We start from the raw sequence: 8,485 nt of genomic DNA, 5'->3' as shown, positions 1-8,485 counted from the left end.
AGGACCTGGCCCAAAGGGCCCAAGCTGCTAGGAGACTTCAAAGTCACAGGCCCAAGTACTGGGGGAAATCTGCATCCAACCCTGCCACAAAATGTGAACCTGCACCCTAAGGCCCAAGTGTCAGAATAGGTTTATAAGATCCCGAGCCCAAGGTCTTAGCTCCATGAGCACTCTCAGCACCTGCACCAGGGGCCCAGCACCACAGCAGCTGCTTGCAGTTGTGTTATGCCTGACATCAAGAGGAATGCCATAGTCTAAGTCTCCCCATTATGTGGGAAATGAAAACAGGAGGTTCCCAAAAGTCCTTTCCCCTGAAGATCATAACAATGCATGCTGTCATTGTTGCTACCATAAACTCCTGCAGCCAGAGCCACTGAGGCAACCAATTATTGCTGATATTAATCACAGCTGAAGAAGCTAAATGGAGACTGCACTACCATAACCACCCTGCACTAGAGTTAACACATCCTGCTCAACTAACTACTGCATCTGAAGGTGTTTCTTTAAGAAAGCCACTCTATTAATTTGGAAGGTGTGACTGTTCTATCAGATATGTAGATATCAATGGAGGGACACACAAAACATGAAAAAGTAAGAAAACATGACATCACACAAGAAACAATAATTCTCCAGTAACTGACCCAAATAAATGAAAATATACAAATAATGTGAAAAGAAATTCAGAATTATGATCATAAAAGAAATCAGAAAGATACAAAATAATGCATACAGAGGAACCAATGAAATCAGGAAAACAGTTTATAATTTGAATGAGAAATACAACAAAGAGAAAAATACCATAAAAAAATAACCAAACAAATCTTGGAATTGAAGAATTTGATGAATGAAATACAAAATACAATTGAGAGGTTCAATAGCAGACTAGATCAAGTAGAAGAAATGATCTCTGAAATTAATGACAGGTCTTTTAAAATTAACCAGTCAAAGCAAAAATAAATACATACATAAATAAGAAATAATAGTGAAAAAGAATGAAGAACACCTACAGAACTTAAGAGACATCCTTTAGCAGCCATATATTTGCATTATGGAAGTCTGGAAGGAGAAAAGACAACTATATGGATAGAAAAATTTTAATTAAACATTGTTGAAAATTTCTGAAATCTTAGAAGAGATATAGACATGCAGACCTGTGAAGCTCAAAAGTCCCAGACACATTCACCCTGAAGACAATATCTTTGAAGGAAATTATAATTAACCATCAATAGTCAAAGACAAAGGGAGAATTTTTACATCAGCAAAAGAAAAGCATTTACTCACAAAAAAGGGAAATCACATTAGACTATCAGTGAATTTCTCAGCAGAAATCCTGCATGCTAGGAGACAGAAAGATGGTATATTGAAAGGGCTGAAAGAAAAACAAAACAAAACAAAAAAATTCCAGCTAAGATACTATACTCAAAAAAGCTGTCCAAATATTCTCTCAGAAGCAGATTCCTATAGATCAGAGGTGACTACTTCTACTCCCATTAGACCTGGAGATAGCTGGAAATTAATTTCATCAAAATCCCTATTAATAGGTTAATCTTAAACACTATGTAGTTCTGGTAAACCAGGCTATCACTCAAGAAATTTTATATCTGCTTACGTTCCCTCTCCCATATTCTCACTTCATGATTGCTTTTTCTTCTCCTTTCATAAACCAATATTCCCTTCTCTTTAAAAGCCATGTCCTGGATCCTTTAACTTTTAAGCAAGTGTTTGCACTTTTTACCTTAAGCATAATGTCACTTCCTCCTGAAGTCACGGCTTCCATTACAGCTTGTTCAAATTCAAGTGCAAACTGTAAAATCACCCATATGCAATATGGGAGATGGCATCATCCTCATCTTTAATTTTCTTCTTTCTAAAAAAAAAAAAAAAAAAAAAAAGCTGTCCTTCATAAATGGAAAAAGGAATAAGGTCTTTACCAGACAAGCAAAATTAAGATAACTTATCACCATTAGATCTGTCTTACGAATAATGTCAAAGGGAGTTTTTAGTAACAACAGATGGATGTTAATTACTAACATAAAAACATGAAAATATAAAATTCACTGGTGAAGGTAAGTATATAGTCGGACTGAGAATATTCCAATTCAGTTAACATGCTCTGTAAATGAGTTTGGCTTCTAGTAAGAAGGTTAAAATTTGAAACAGTCAAAAATAGGTGATAGCTACAATAACTTGCTAAGAAATACATAACATAAAAGATGTAGTTCTCATTCTTACATTCTCTTTGCCCTTCCGTCAGGGGATGATGCAGCACAAAGGTCCTTGCCAGATGCTGGTGCCATGTTTTTGGACTTGGCAGCCTCTAGAAACAAGAGCCAAATAAACTTCTGTAAGTGTATGTGTGTGTGTATATACATATCTTCACATATATATGTAAATTGTGATATCAAAAATATGAGATCAAAAATATAAGTTAATAGGGAAAGTAAAAGTCTAAAGATATTGTATGTGACTGAACTTAAGGTTTTTTTATCAGCATAAAATCATTTGTTAGAAGATATTTTATGTAAGTCTCATCATAATCACAAAGCAAAAAGCTACAGTAGATACAAAAACAATAAGAGAAAAAAATAAAAACAGCACTACAGAAACTTGCCAAATCAAAAAGAAAAACAACAAGAGAGAAAGAAAGGAAAACAGTATCCACAAAACAATCAGAAAACACAGCAAAATTGCCATAGTAAGTCCTAACTTATCAATAGTTACTTTGAATGTAAATGAATTAAATTTTCTAATCAAAAGTCAGAGTGGCTGGATGGATTAAAAAAACATCCAACTATATGCTACCAAAAGACCCTCTTAAAGATATAGTTAGGCTGAAAATGAAGGGCTGGAAGAAAATATTTCATGAAAATAATAATCAAAAGAGAGGCAGGGTATCTTTACTTACATCAGATAAAATAGACTTCAACCAAATACTGTAACAAGAGACAAATAAGTGTTTATTTAATGATAAAGGACTCAATTCTAAATATATGTGAACCCAACATCATAGCACCTAAATGTATAAAGCAAATGTTAATAGGCATAAAGGGAGAAATAGAGAACAATACAATAATATTAGGAGACTCAAATACTCCACATTCAACAATGAATGGCCAACCAGCAGAAAATAAATTTTAAAAAATACTGATAGAACTGCTATTTAGTCAAAATGGGCTTAATAAATATATACAGAACTTTCCAACCAACAGCAGCAGAATACATCTTTTTCTGTAGGACACATGGAATATTCTCCATATAGGCCAGATGGTAGGCCATAGAAGAGGCCTTGACAAATTTGAGAAGATAAAACCATACCAGGTATTGCTTTTGACAACAATGGTATGAAACGATAAATCAATAAAGGAGGTATTTTGGGAAATTCACAAATATGTGAAAATTAAAAACATAGTTCCGAGCAACCAATGAATTAAAGAAGAAACCAAAAGGGAAGTTAAAAAATATCTTGAGACAAATGACAATGGAAAAACAACATACCAAAACCAATAAGAGGCAACAAAAATAGTTCTAAGAGAGAAGTTTATAACACAAAAGGCATAAATTTTTTTTAAATACGTATGTTAAAAAAATAAAGAAAGATCCCAAATAGGTAGTTTAACGTTATCACTCAAGAAACTAGAACAAGATGTAAAACAAAACCCAAAGTTAGTAGAAATAAGAAAATAATAAAGATCAGAACAGAAATAAATTAAATGGTATTGTAGAGCCAGAGAGTAGAATAGTTGTTATCAGAGGCCAGGGAGAGAAGGCAAGAAGAGAAAATAGGGAGACATTGGCCAATGATGACAAAATTACAAGTAGATAGAAGGAATAAGTTGTGGTGTTCTATTACACAGTAGAGTAACTATGGTGAAGAGGTAAGTTTGTATGTTACATAATACTTAGAAGAGAGGCTTTTGGATATTTTCATCACAAAGAAATGACAAATACAGAGGTGATCACTAACTACTCTGACTTGATCATTATACAATATACATCTGTATCAAAACATCAAACTGTACCCAAAAATATTTACAAACACAATGTGCTAATCTATAAACACAATTTCCTATCTATAAATAGGAAATAGAAAAATCATAACAAAGCCATAAAACTAAAAGTTTGTTTTTGAAAGAAAGAATTGATGAACATCTACATAGCCTGAGAAAAAAAAACCCAGAAGACTCAAGTATATAAAATCAGAATAAAAGTGGAGACACTATAACAGATGCCTCAGAAATAAAAAATAAGGGACTATTATGAAAATTTATGCACTAAAAGATTCGATAACCTAAAGGAAATAAATTCTGGAAAAAAAAAAAACCTACCAAATTTGAGTCAGGAAGAAATAGAAATCCTAAATAAACCAAAAACAAAGAAACTGAAGTACTCATTAAAAATCACCTAACAAAGAAAAACCCAGAACTAGATGACTTTACAGTTTAATTATACCAAATTTTCAGATAAGAAATACTAGTACATTCTTCCCAGGGGGGAAAAAGTCCTAAAGTTTATATGGAACCACAAAAAACCACATATATAGCCAAAATGATTCTGAGAGGGGAAAAAAGTTGGAAACATCGCACTTCTTATGTAAAATCATACTACAGAGCTGTAGTAATTAAAACAGTATGATGCTGGCACAAAAACATTCACATAAACCAGTGGAACAGAATTGAGAGCCCAGAAATAAATCCAAATATATATGGTCAACTAATTCTTCGCAAGGACAACAAAAGATACAGAGGGAAAAGGGTAGTCTTTTCAATAAATACTGCTGGGAAAACTGGCTTTCCACTTGCAAAAAAAGGAAATTGGACACATCCTCACAATATACACAAAAATCAATTCAAAAATACATGAAAGGCCTAAACATAAGATCTGAAACCATAAAACTGCTAGAAAAAGAAAAAAATATAACTGCTAAAAGAAAAAATAGGAAGAAATCTCCTTGATATTTATCTTGGCAATGATTTTTTGGATATCACACCAGAAGCTCAGGTTACAAATGCAAAAATAAATAAATTGGACTATGGCAAACTAAAAATCTTCTGCACAGCAAAAGAAGCAATTAATAAAACAAAAAGGTGACATAGAAACTGAGAGAAAAATACGCAAACCACATATTAGAAAATGGGTTAATATCCAAGATTTATAAAGAACCCATACAACTTAATAGCAAGAAAAAATATAATCCAATTAAAAAATGGGCAAATGAATGAATAGACATTTCTCCAAAGATGACATTAAAATGCCCAACAGGTATATAAAAAGGTGCTTGACGTTACTAATCATCAGAGTAATACAGATCAAAACCACTATGAGATATCCCCTCACACCTGTTAGAATAGCTATTACTCAGTCAAGAGGGCTGTCTGTTTAGCTCACTTGGAGTGTGGTGCTGATAACACTGAAGTTTGGTGTTCCATCCCTGTACCAGTCAGCAGAATAAATAAATAAGGCAAGAGATAGGTGAGAATATGGAAAAAAGAGACAACTTTTACACTGTTGGTGGGAATATGGAGCCATTATGGAAAACAGTATTAAAGAAATAAAAAGAACGACCACATGACCCAGAAATTCCTCTTCTGAATAAATACCTGAAGAAAATGAAATCATCACTCATAAAGATATCTACACTCCTGTTTTCATTCAGGCATTATTCTCGATAGCCAAAATAGGGAAACAACCTAGCTGACCATCAATGAATGAATGAATAAACAAACTACAGTAGAATATTATTCAGTCTTTAAAAAGGAGGAAATCCTACCATTTGCCTCTACATGAATAGAATTGAAGGATATTATTGTAAGTGAAATAAACCAGACACAGAAAGAAAAAATATTGCATAACCTTATACATGGAATCTAAAAGAAAGAGAAAGTTAAATGTGTAGAGAGAGGATAAAACAGTGACTACCAGGGACAGGGTGGGATGGTGGGTAGAGTCAAAGAATACAAAGTAGCAGACATGTAGAATGAACAAGTCAAAAGATCTACTGTACAACATGAGGACTATGGTTAATAATAGTGTGATGTATCTGGTATTTTTACTAAATCAGTAAGTTTTACCTGCTCTTGCCACAGTGTTCAGGGAGGAATAGGTAACTATGTGAGATGACAGATATGTTAATTTGTTTCACTGTAGTAAACATTTTACTATATATATGTACTATATGTATATGTTGTATACTAAATATACACAACGTTTATTTTTTAAAATGGAGAGAAACACAAGTAAAACAATGCTTATGGGAAAATTACTCTAATTATCTAAGCTTCTACTTAAACTACAAAAAGAAGAGTAAATATCCAAGGCAGCAAAAGGAAAGAAGCAATAAACATGACAGCAGAATTCAAAAAATTGAAAAGAGAAAAACAAAAATGAAATTCAATGAAACAATGTTGCTTCATTAAATAGATCATAAATTTAATAAGCCTCTATTAAAGCTGACAAATAAGGCAAAAGACATCTTAATATAAAGAACAAAAGGGGGTATTATTACAGACTCTGTAGATATTAAAAAGAAAATTTTTAAATGCTAGAAAAAATTTTATAAACACACATTTGACAAGTTACATAGAATAGACTGTTCTTTAAACATACCAGAATTTATCCAGATGAAGTAATAACCCAACTATTCTGTAGATGTTAGAAAAATAATGTTCATTCAAAAATATATATTTTGTAACATAAATCTTTAGGCCCAGATAATTATATTGGTTAATTTTACCAAACATTTAAGAAGAAATAATATCAATATTACATGATATCTTCCAAAAAAACAGAAGAGACCAGAACACTTTCTCACTTTTACTTATTTATTTATTTATTTAGCTTCAGAAATCCAGTTACCTTGGAGTTTATTTAAACTAAGAGAAAAATGTCATAATGTTTTCATGTAATACATACTTGGTTGTTTAAATAACAAGTGTGTTTTGTTCATAGCAGAAAGAATTAAGTAATGCTGCGTTCGTAATCCATACAAAACACCAACATTTTGGGTTGTACATAATGAAAGAAATATTTCAAATACTTTTCAAAATACTGTATTAGCCAGTACCTAGAGGCATGCCTTTGGTGGCACAGTAATACAGTTCAGAAAACAAAAACAAAAATCACACTGTAACTATTCAATTTCTTTAAAATCACTGAGCAAGGAAAGCAACATTGAACTTTCATACTGACTTTACACAGCTTCTATACAGTACCTTGACTTAAATCCAAGAGCAAAAGTTAAGACTCTCCTCTATTTTGGGTAAACAACTGTACGGGAAACTTAGATGACTTTTCTCCTTGGATTTTACTTAGGAGTAGTCTTTTAAATATTCTATTTAAAATATTTTCTTTAAAAGAGGGCATGTTTGTGCCGGCCTGGTGGCGCACTGGAGAGTGTGCCATTTCGTAAGCGCGGCAGCGCTCCCGCCGAGGGTTCGGATCCCATGTGGAGACCGGTTCCCGCTCACTGGCTGAGCACAGTGCGGGCGCAACACCGAGGGTTGCAATTCCGTTGCCAGTCCCCGGTACGGGCATGACACCGAGGGTTGCAATCCCGTTACCGGTCAGTAAAAAAGACAAAAAGGAAAAAAAAAAAAGAGGGGCATGTTTGACACTTTTATACTGATTTCACCAATGTTAATATTTCTTGGGATCTTGGGAAGATTTATATTCCTTACAGCTGATACAGAATGGGCTGGAGCTCCTTCTAAGCCAGCCTCAGATTTCTCCAGTTTCTTTTTGCATCAATTCGTGTAACAATCTCATTCATGTTGGTCTCCAATACCATTTACCTCATAACCATTTCTGCAAGAATATTGTGAACCTTGCTTGTCTACACGGAAAATTAAATCCAGTTCACAGACATTTTCAAAACACTTGTCTAATGTTTCCATGAATACTTGAATTAGATCTAAAATGCCAAGCTCACTTTCTGAAGAATCCACACAAAAGACAAAATATAACATTGCATAATGTCTATAAATCAGTTTGTTGTCAGATCCTCCAATTAATAATCCTCTTTCTAGGAAATTACATACATTTTCATCTCTCTTAGATACCAAATGGAAAGTCTCCCTGATGATTTGCTGTTGTATATTTTCACTGTAGGGCTGGTAGAACTCAGAGAGCTGCCGCTTCCCATGGTGGTTGAAGATGAGGATCACCTTGAGCATGGCTGCGTGGAGCCGAACAAGTGTTGCTTTATGTTGCGTCGCCCTTCACAGATTTGTCACCCCACTTCCCCTGGGTGATGGAGATGCAAAGGATTACTTAAGGCCCATCTCTGCTGAGCAGTGAGAGACCCCAAAAGTGGTTAATCTTTCTGAAATCCTCCAGTGAGAGGCCTCTCTTCCTTGGGAAATTAACCCTGAACTGGCGTTCTCTTCCGGCATTTATTTTTCAGACCAGGAAGTTACAGGAAGAGAACATAGGTGGGGTTATAGTTTAACAATATAGGCTGGTAACTTTAAGAGAAACAAGTCAGATGACA

At 33.9% G+C, this 8,485-nt stretch overlaps 1 pseudogene; it reads right to left on the bottom strand.

Annotated features, from left to right (window-relative positions):
* Positions 1 to 1,812: 1,812 nt before the first annotated feature.
* Positions 1,813 to 8,168, bottom strand: LOC103598733 (annotated as a pseudogene).
* Between the last annotated feature and the right edge of the window lie 317 nt (positions 8,169 to 8,485).

This window comes from Galeopterus variegatus, unplaced genomic scaffold, assembly GCF_000696425.1.
Source record: "Galeopterus variegatus unplaced genomic scaffold, G_variegatus-3.0.2 Scaffold2723, whole genome shotgun sequence".
NCBI lineage: Eukaryota > Metazoa > Chordata > Mammalia > Dermoptera > Cynocephalidae > Galeopterus > Galeopterus variegatus.
The sequence above is the reverse complement of the archived record's forward strand: the minus strand, read 5'-3'. Positions and strand labels throughout refer to the sequence as shown.